Below are 11,358 nucleotides of genomic sequence, written 5' to 3'. Positions count from 1 at the left end.
GTGCCTAAAATGACTTTTCCATACCTTAACATATTTGAATGTCTTTTATCTTTAACCTTAACTCTGAATTCCCTAGGTTTGTAATGCTTGGTTTTGGGATAATTATAACATTCCTGTAATGATTTTACCCATAAAATACTGATTCCTGTAATGATTTTACCCAGAAAATATTCAACCTTAAGTCCTGTTTAGCATAGATTTTATCTGTGTGTTTTTAAATTATGTTCTTTGTACATTTTTTTAATTATTGGAAATTTCATATATGAAATGAAAAATCCAAAGACGTTACATATGAAGTAGCAACCTTAAATATTTTTATATTAACTTTTACAGCCAGGTACATTCTGGCCATTTTGCACCTTTCTGGAACAGCACAAAGCAGCTAGAAGTTCTGGCCAGATTTCCAGATTCTAGAGCTGGGAGTAAGGCTACAATCTACTAATAGCTAAGGTGCCCTCTTCCAAAATAGCCACCACCTCACTGTAGGAGTGAAACCAATCTGCCCTCAGGGAAGAAAGTTGTTGACTATGATGTCAGGGGCTACCATCTTCCCTGAGAGAAGCTTGGCTTCATTCCCATTTGGAAATAAATTGGAAACAGTGGCCATTTTGAAGAGGGCATCTTTGCTAAGGACAGTTTTATTCATATTGAGAATAATGGGAGATGGCAGCCATTTTGAAAGAGGATAGTTCTTCATGGAATTTTCTGTAGAACACTATTCAGAAGAAGAAACTTTCATTTGTGAAGAATAATGGCAAAAAATGACCATTAATCCTAACATATTGTTGCCCCTTTTTGACCCAAGCAGCTACTGAAAGTTTTGGGGCCCTGGTGATGTTCCAGCTGGAAGCAGAAATTGATGGAGTCTGGTACTTAATTTGATGCAGTTTTGTTTATTTAAACAGAATGTACAAAGTCCCATATCACTGAATGCAGAAGGAATCCAATAGTAGGAAACAGCTTCTTTTGTTCTCAGCACCAAGAGCAGTTTTTTCAACCTGCTCCTCTCATGCAAAAACCTCTCCTCAGGTTTCTTCCAGGGTCAGCTTCTGTGCTTTCAGCTGCTGCTTTAGGCTGTTTCCCAGTTTTCCTGTTCTGCCTCCCCCTCCCCTGACACCTATCCTAAACAATACTCAGCCAAAAGCTCCAGGGCAGTTCACACACTTTTGTTTTAGGTGGGGGCTTAACTCAGCCCATAAGGAGGTTCCGCCCAACTCATAACAACACCCCCCACCTCAGCTTTACTCATGGTCCTGATGAGGCCTAAAATGGTGACAACCACTAACCCAACCCGGACAGAAAGGAAAAGAAATAGTTTCACAAATTTAAAGTGAAATAAGGTTAACTATTGACATATGTACAGTGTCCTTCTGTTAAGATGTTTTCATATCACCAACCCAAAAGAACTTTATTTCCATCCAAATCTCATTGGAGCTTTTAGCTCACTGGATTTCCATCCAGTGTGCTCCTGAGGTACATCTATTGTTTCTGTGGAATTTGCTGGCTGACTCAGACCCTGCCCATTTTGTTCTAATGGGGAATACACCTCTGTACCAACTTTTGCAGCCTCAAGTTCCACAGATATATTCTCAGGCCATGTCTACATGTACAGTGCTGCAGTGGCACAGCTGCCCTGATACAGCTGCGCCACTGCAGCACATCTGGTGAAGACACTTTATGCCGACAGGAGAGAACTCCCCCGTTGGTGTAAAATAACCACCCCTGCGAGCAGTAGAAGCTATATCGGTGGGAAAAGCTCTCCTGCTGACAGCGCCGTGCAGCATCGGTGTAACTGATGTTGCTCAGAGGTGTGGTTTATTCACACCCCTAGAGACATATGTTTTAGAATCATAGAATCATAGAATATCAGGGTTGGAAGGGACCTCAGGAGGTCATCTAGTCCAACCCCCTGCTCAAAGCAGGACCAATCCCCAACTAAATCATCCCAGCCAGGGCTTTGTCAAGCCTGACCTTAAAAACCTCTAAGGAAGGAGAGTCCACCACCTCCCTAGGTAACCCATTCCAGTGTTTCACCACTCTTTGAGTGAAAAAGTTTTTCCTAATATCGAACCTAAACCTCCCCCACTGCAACTTGAGACCATTACTCCTTGTTCTGTCATCGGGTACCACTGAGAACAGTCTAGATCCATCCCCTTTGGAACCCCTTTTCAGGTAGTTGAAAGCAGCTATCAAATCCTACCTCATTCTTCTCTTCTGAAGACTAAACAATCCCAGTTCCCTCAGCCGCTCCTCATAAGTCATGTGCTCCAGCCCCCTAATCATTTTTGTTGCCCTCCGCTGGACTCTTTCCAATTTTTCCACGTCCTTCTTGTAGTGTGGGGCCCAAAACTGGACACAGTACTCCAGATGAGGCCTCACCAATGTCGAATAGAGGGGAATGATCACATCCCTTGATCTGCAGGCAATGCCCCTACTTATACAGCCCAAAATGCCATTAGCCTTCTTGGCAACAAGGGCACACTGTTGACTCATATCCAGCTTCTCGTCCACTGTAACTCCTAGGTCCTTTTCTGCAGAACTGCTTCCTAGCCATTCGGTCCCTAGGCTGTAACAGTGAATGGGATTCTTCCATCCTAAGTGCAGGACTCTGCACTTGTCCTTGTTGAACCTCATCAGGTTTCTTTTGGCCCAGTCCTCTAATTTGTCTAGGTTCCTCTGTATCCTATCCCTACTCTCCAGCATATCTACCACTTTTCCCAGTTTAGTGTCATCTACAAACTTGCTGAGAGTGCAGTCCACGCCATCCTCCAGATCATTAATGAAGATACTGAACAAAACCAGCCCCAGGACCGACCCTTGGGGCACTCCACTTGAAACCGGCTGCCAACTAGACATGGAGCCGTTGATCACTACCCGCTGAGCCTGACGATCTAGCCAGCTTTCTATCCACCTTATAGTCCAATCGTCCAGTCCATACTTCTTTAACTTGCTGGCAAGAACACTGTGGGAGACCGTATCAAAAGCTTTGCTAAAGTCAAGGAATAACACATCCACTGCTTTCCCCTCATCCACAGACCCAGTTATCTCCTCATAGAAGGCAATTAGGTTAGTCAGGCATGACTTGCCCTTGGTGAATCCATGCTGACTGTTCCTAATCACTTTCCTCTCCTCTAAGTGCTTCAGAATTGATTCCTTGAGGACCTGCTCCATGATTTTTCCAGGGACTGAGGTGAGGCTGACTGGCCTGTAGTTCCCCAGATCCTCCTTCTTCCCTTTTTTAAAAGATGGGCACTACAGTAGCCTTTTTCCAGTCATCTGGGACCTCCCCCATTTGCCATGAGTTTTCAAAGATAATGGCCAATCGCTCTGCAGTCACATCCGCCAACTCCTTTAGCACCCTCGGATGCAGTGCATCTGGCCCCATGGGCTTGTGCTCGTCCAGTTTTTCTAAATAGTCCCAAACCACTTCTTTCTCCACAGAGGGCTGGTCACCTTCTCCTCATACTGTGCTGCCCAGTGCAGCAGTCTGGGAGCTGACCTTGTCTGTGAAGACAGAGGCAAAAAAATCATTGAGTACATTAGCTTTTTCCACATCCTCCGTCACTAGGTTGCCTCCCTCATTCAGTAAGGGGCCCACACTTTCCTTGACTTTCTTCCTGTTGCTAACATACCTGAAGAAACCCTTCTTGTTACTCTTAACATCTCTCGCTAGCTGCAACTCCAAGTGTGATTTGGCCTTCCTGATTTCACTCCTGCATGCCTGAGCAATATTTTTATACTCCTCCCTGGTCATTTGTTCAATCTTCCACTTCTTGTAAGCTTCTTTTTTCCATTTAAGATCAGCAAGGATTTCACTGTTAAGCCAAGCTGGTCGCCTGCCATATTTACTATTCTTCCTACACATCGGGATGGTTTTTTCCTGCAACCTCAATAAGGATTCTTTAAAATATAGCCAGCTCTCCTGGACTCCTTTCCCCCTCACGTTATTTTCGCAGGGGATCCTGCCCATCAGCTCCCTAAGGGAGTCAAAGATGCCAACATAGATGGTAGCATAGACAGCCTCAGATACAGGGAGCAGCCAAATTGAAATTCTGTCCCCCGATATCTTTACAAATGGTCCTTATGAATAAGGTTGGGTTTAGTCCTGGGACCCCACAGTATCATATCCTTCATTTATTTGTGTCAATACTGAATAGGGTCCCTTCCAAGGTTTATCCAGTTTAGGGCTCCAATCATCTTTTGTCTAAGACTGTGAGATCAGTCCAGGTGCCCTCTTTTAAAAGTTTCCCCATATGACCATACAGACTTTTCATTTTGTCAGAGGCTGGCCTCACATTTCCCCTAGCATTTCTTTTGGCTCAGTTTCTGCCATTGGCAACCCCACATGAAGCTCTTCTGCTGCAGGCCACAGCATGACACACACCTGCCTCAGTTTCCCTCCTTTAGAATCCCCAGGAATAGTCCACAAAGCCTTTCTGAGGGCAAACAGCCCTGGTGGGGTTTATTTATTACAAAAGTCCCATGCACATAAATATCACAAAAGTCCCACAACTTTTGTCCAAAATCTACTCCTGGGTGAATTCTGCACTAAAAAATCTAAAATTCTACACCAAAAAATCCAAAATTCTGCATGTTTTGTCAAAATAATGCAACATAATCACAGCAGTTTTACTTACTTTGGTAATTTATTTAAATTACCACGTGCCCATCCCCATCCCCTAAGGTCTGTACACGGATGCACATTCCCCCCACAACAGTGATCTGCTCTCTGCTGCTGGCTGCTCACAGCAGACGTGCCTGGGCTGCCGGGGAAGGGGTGTGTGTTCCCCACAGATTTCTTGGCCCCTCTCCCCATTTTTCTGCAGGCGAGCCAAGAAGTCTGCGGAAGATATGAATTCTGCATCCCCCCAGCATAGTCCCACAAGTACACGCAACATACATCTCTGCCATCCCTCACCACTTCCCAGCTCTCCAGCGCTGTCCTGGCTTCCCTCACCATGCCCTGGCTCTCCAACACAGTCCTCTCCTCTCCTTTTACCAACATAGTCCCTGTAGCTCTTTCCAGCTGGAGAGCAACTGGCTCTTTCTGGGGGAACCTCCACAGCCTCTCTGCTGGGGCCATCCTTGCCAGGGGAGCATCCCTCACTCCCTCTGGCTCTCTCACAGCTCCTCTGGATCCAGCTTTCCAGCCCTGGAGATGTCAGTAGGTAAGTTCCTCCACTACTCCCCTGCCTTCAGCCCTTGGTTCCAGCTCTCCAGCTTAGCACCAGCAGGCAGCTCCCTTTAGATGCTGTCCTGCCTTCAGCCTTCTTCCAGGTCCCATACATTCTTATAGCCAATTCTTCCCTCTTTCCAAGAAGGGCCTACACAGAGTTTTCTGCTCTCTACAGCTTTCCCCAAAGACCCTCACCAATCTCCTGATTGATTCTCACCAGGACTCTCTGAGTCTCCATCTTACTGGCTCCCTCTTCTCTCTAGAACCCAGGTGCCTTGATCTTTTGGGTATGTCTACACAGCACTTTGGAGCAAGCATCATAAGAACAGCCATGCTGGGTCAGACCAATGGTCCATCTACCCCAGTATCCTGTCTTCTGACAGTAGCCAATGCCAGATGCTTAAAATTAACAGAACAGGCAATCATTGAGTGATCCATCCCCTGTTGTCCAGTCCCAGCTTCTGGCAGTCAAAGGTTTAGGGACACTCAGAGCATGGAGTTACATCCCTGACCATCTTGGCTGATAGCCATGGATAGGTCTATCCTCCATGAACTTATCTAATTCTTTTTTGAACCCAGTTATAGTTGTGGTCTTCACAGCATCCCCTGACAATGAGTTCCACAGGTTGACTGTGCATTTTGTGAAGAAGTACTTCCTTTTGTTTGTTTTGAACCTGCAGTCTATTCATTTAATTGGGTGACCCCCTAGTTCTTGTATTATGTGAAGGTGAATTACACTTTCTTATTCACTTTCTCCATGCCAGTCATGATTTTATAGACCTCTATCATATGCCCCCTTAGTCGTCTCTTTTCCAAGCTGAACAGTCCCAGTCGTTTTAATCTCTCCTCATATGGAAGCCGTTCCATACCCCTAATCATTTCTGTTGCCCTTTTCTGTACCTTTCCCAATTCTAATATATCTATTTTGAGATGGTGGACCAGATCTGCATGCAGCATTCAAGAGATGGGCAAACCATGAATTTATATACAGGCATTATGGTATTTTCTGTCTTGTTATCTATCCTTTTCCTAATGGTTCCTAACATCCGGTTCACTTTTTTGACTGCCGCTGCACATTGAGCAGATGTTTTCAGAGAACTATCCACAATGATTCCAATTTCTTTCATCAATGGTAACAACTAATTTAGATCCCATTATTTTGTATGTATAAAAAGATCAGGCTAGCAGGACTTGTGCTGACTCTCTAAAAGTAGCATTATAGGCAGTGCTTTCAAGCTGCAGCTCGGGCTTTGAAGCCCACCTCTCTCCCTAGGCTTCAGAGCCCCAGCTCCAGCCTGAGTTGCAATTTCAGAGCACTGTCTGTACAACTATTTTGGAGTGTGAGGGTGAACCCCACAAACTTGAATCTGTTGACCCACGCGGGGAGACTCACTCCAAAATGCTGTGTAGACATGCCTTTATAGCCCCGGGGAGCTGATCCACCCTCTTAATTGGCCACCAGTTCTGGCACAGGGGATCTGGGCCTGCTTCATTTACAGGGGCCAGTCACCTTGTGACAGTTTCAAATTGGCCAGCTTCAGCTTATCACAGACCATTCGTAAATGTGTTACTTCCTGCTCAAATGTTTTAGCATGTACCAGGATATCCTGTAGGCATAACTGCCAGGCTGAGCGGGGTATGTCATGTAACACCCTCTCCATTACTCTCTCAAATGCATCTCGTGCATTGCACAAGCCAAAAGCCAGCACTTTAAATTACCACAAGCCTTGTCCTGTTGTAACAGCAGTTTTTCTCTGTCTTTTGGATCCACTTCCATTTGCCAATACCCATTTCTAAGGCCTTGTCTACACATGGGGCGGGGGCAGGAATCGATCTAAGTTAAGCAACTTCAGCTACGTGAATAACGTAGCTGAAGTCGATGTACTTAGGCCTACTCACCGCGGTGTCTTCACTGCGGTGAGTCAACTGCTGCCGCTCCCCCATCGACTCTGCCTGCACCTCTCGTGGCGGGAGAGTGCTCGGGGGTCGATTTATCGTGTCTAGACTAGACACGATAAATCGACCCCTGCTTGATCGATTGTGTAGCCATACCCTAAGATCCAGTGTGGAAAACCAGATTGAGCCTGCTACAGCAGCTAGGGTACCATCTATTTGTGATAACAGATAAGAATCCTTTAAACTGACTTCATGTGATTTTCTATAGTCCACACAGACTCTGGTGCTGCTGTCCTTTTTCTTAACCAGAACTATGAGGCCCAAGGGCTGTTTGAGGGCACAGTTATGCCTTCCAGAGACATTTCTTCAAGGATTTATTGTGCTTCTTTCATTTTTCCTATGGGTAGCTAATGGGGTGGCTGTTTCATGGGTCAGTTCCCTCAGTATCAATCTTTTGTTTGACCAGGGCAGTACAATCTATATCAGGGGTTGGCAACCTTTCAGAAGTACTGTGCCGAGTCTTCATTTATTCATTCTAATGTATGGTTTCGCATGCCAGTAATACATTTTAACCTTTTTAGAAGGTCTCTTTCTATAAGTCTATAATATATAACTAAACTATTGTTGTATGTAAAGTAAATAAGGTTTCAAAATGTTTAAGAAGATTCTTTTAATATTAAATTAAAATGCAGAGCCCCCCAGAGCAGTGGCCAGGACCTGGGCAGTGTGAGTGCCACTGAAAATCAGCTCGTGTGCCGCCTTCGGCACACGTGCCATAGGTTGCCTACCCCTGATCTATATCTTTGTTGGACTAGGAGAACAACTCCTGAATCCTAACCAGGAAGTCTCTTAGACTTAGTTCTGCTGTTCCCCATTTTAAGTGTACAGCACTGCGCTGGAACAAGTCCAACAGAAACTCTGGGAGCCTCTTCCCCCTTGTTGTCTTCTTCTATATCAGCATTTACCAGAACCACTGGCTGGCTTTGCAACTGGAGACCCTTTTTTCACTCTTTGCTCTTTGTCAGAAACATTCAGCAAACAAGCAGGGATCAGTTCTTGTTTCAGCTCCACAAGATCTTTAGCAACTAAAGTTATGTCTACACTGCAACTAAAAACCCACAGTTTGGCCTGTACCAGCTGACTTGGGCTCGCGCAAAGGGGCCATTTAAATGAGATGTAGACATTCCAGCTTGGGCTGCAACCTGAGCTCTGGGACCCTCCCACCTCTCAGCAGGGCCAGCTCTACTGTTTTCACCACCCCAAGCAGCGTGCCAAATTGCTGCTGTGGACAGCAGGGGCAGTCTGTGTGCCGTTAGGGCAGCACGCGCGTTTCCGCAGCGGCGGCAATTCAGCGGCAGCTTCTGTCTTCAGCCAGAACATAGAAGCTGCCGCCACTGAGGAAACGCACGTGCCGCCCTAACGGCACACGGACTGCCCCCGCCGTCCGGCAGCACTTCGGTGCGCTGCTTGGGGCAAATACACGCGGACTGCCGCCTCTTGCAGATTGCCGCCCCAAGCACCTGCTTGAGATGCTGGTGCCTGGAGACGGCCTTGCCTCTCAGATCCTAGAGCCCAGGCTCTAGCCCAAGTCCGAACATCTACACCACAATTAAACAGCCCCTTAGCCCAAGTTCCACAAGCCTGAGTGAACTGGTACAGGCGAGCTGCAGTGTAGACATATTCTCAGATTCCCCCAAGACCCTGGATCTCAGCACAGATTCCAAATACTCCCCATGGTTCTGTTGCTGGAAACCTTCCATAGCATGTAGCTGTTATAATGATTTCTGCCCTCAGAGGAAGGGCAGTTCATTCACTGTAAACCAATTACCTATAAACCATTTGTCTCACCCGGGCCATATCTTTAAAGGCAATTTCCTAGTAGGCTGAATTTGTAAGACACCTTTCCTGGCACTGATTGCACATTATTAGCCATAATGAAATCTAAGCCAATTATTAGCTCATCCACTATTTCATCCACCCAGACCTCTTGCTCAAATTTTGGAAGTCCAGTTTTCCCTGTTTTTTGACATGTGGCCTTGCCCTAGTCACTACCTCCGTTTCAGACCAATTAGGCAGGTCAGTTTGGGATCCCCTATTCCCTAGCCTTTTTAGCAAGTCTGGCCTAATAACTGTTATATATAAGTTCATGTCATTTATCCCTATACACAGCACAGGTCCTATTACACACATAATAGCCAAACTCCCGTTATTGTTGTTTAACTGCCCAGATTTAAACATAAGCTGTAGGGCTCATCTTTGTATCCCCAAGCTTTGCCCCTTCAGTCTGATGTCCCTCCATTTCCCTAACTGGGAGAGAGGCTTTCACTAGGCACTTAATAATGTTTTCACCTCTCTTAGCCAGAAGGCTAGTGCATCTTGGCCTGCCTCAAATTTATAACAATCCTTCTTTTTGTGATGAATGTTGTCACAGCACCAGCACTTTCCTTTCCTTTAATTTTTGCATTATTGCCAATTTTCCTTGTTTTACAACCCAATTTTATCATTGTTCCAATCACTCAATAGGGCTGTGGACAAGATTAGAATCCCCCTTTCATCATACATATTAGAAAAAGAGTTGTACTTACAGGACTCATGGTGATCAGCTTCTCCATCACTAGCAGCTCCTTCCTCTTATGAACTGCTGCAAGAAAAGATTCAAGTCCTGTAGCAAATTGCACAGCCTCTCAGAATGTCTTTGGCCTCCTTTTACTGTTCTTGATCTGCAAGTCTAAGTCTAAGTCCAGCTGAGCATCTATACATTGGTCCATTGCCCATCTATCATGAAAGGCCTTGGTGGTATCCGGAGATGCTAGGACCACAAGTCTCTGCAGGTCCTCTGCTAGTTCCGGTGAGGCTTCTTCTTTCCTTCTCCTTCTAGCCCTTAACTGTGCCCAGGCCAGTTCAGATTGATGGCTAGCTCCAAACCACATGTCCAGGGCTAGTACCAGGTCTGAATATCTTAGTCTCTTTTCTGGTGGTAAGTTCTGCAGCACTATCAGATCTGGCTTTGACCACTAGTAACCTCCCTTTCTGCTCATCTTCCCAGCCATTGATTTGAGCTATAATGTTGAACTGAGCCAAATAAGCCTCCCAGGGAATTTTTCCTCAAAGATAGTGGGGTTTTTGCATTGCTGGAGCTCAGAGAGCTTGACCTCGCCCCTCTTGGCCTCTGTGGGTTACAAACAGGGTAGAAAACTGTTGTAAATGTCTGGTCTGACCCGGGCCTGTGTCTGATTCAATTCCTCATCCAGGTGGCTGCCTTCCATTGTGATCTGTGACCCTTTGATTTCCTTCTGGAGTTGAATTTTCAGCACCTTAAGTCCTTGATGCAGCTCATCTCTGTTAGAATATTCCAAGCTGGCTAAAGTTTGCCTTTTCTCCACTATTTCATGGAAGAATCTCTGGTCTATGGCAGTCAGGTTTTTGGTTACCTCTTTGATCTGTCTTGCCATTCCAGCCTGGAAGCTTTGCAGCTTGGCTTCCCAACCTCTTTGGACACTTTGTAGTAGTTGCTCCAAAAGAGATTTGACCTCCACCTGCAAGTCAATCCTCAGCCCTTTCTGGGAATCCTCCAGATGCTGCTTTAGTTCCTGTATGAAGCCTTTGAGTGCTGTTTTAAGTCATGTTTTAATTCCTCTTGGCCATCTTTTATTTCTGCAAGCGTTCCATCATTTGCTCCATCTTGATTCAGCAGGAGTACTAGCTCCCTATTTCTCTCCTTGTAAACTAGATCCTATTCCTCAGAGTACCAATGTTGCTCCTTTCTTATCCCAGGAGCTTGTCAAAGTTTTGGGGTTCTCGGGATGTTCCAGCTGAAAGTAGAAATTGATCAAGTCTGGTATTTTCTTTCATGTAGTTTTGTTTATTTACAGTGAATATATAAAGTCCCGGGTCACTGAATGCAGAAGGAATCAAAGAGCAGAAACAGCTTCTTTTATTCAACAGCACCAAGAGATCTCTTTTCAGTGTGCTTGCCTCATGCAATAACCTCTCCTCAGGTTGTTTCCAGGATAAGTCGCCGTGCTTTCAGCTGCTCCTTGAGGTTTGGCTGTCTCTATGTCTTTCCCAGTTTTTCTGTTCTGCCTTCTCCCCTACACACACAACTACCAAAACAATACTCAGCTTGAAAAGATCCAGGGCAGGTTCACACACTCCTTTTGTGTTAGGTGGGGATTTTAACTCAACCCATAACAAGGTTCCATCCAGCTGATAACAATATTTCTTCAAAAGTAGTCTAATCACAAGATCTCACTGAATGTTAACTATATGGGAAATCTGAAGATCTG

The sequence above is a fragment of the Mauremys reevesii genome, linkage group 13 (assembly GCF_016161935.1).
Source record: "Mauremys reevesii isolate NIE-2019 linkage group 13, ASM1616193v1, whole genome shotgun sequence".
Classification (NCBI taxonomy): Eukaryota; Metazoa; Chordata; order Testudines; family Geoemydidae; genus Mauremys; species Mauremys reevesii.
Note: the sequence above shows the minus strand (reverse complement) of the source record.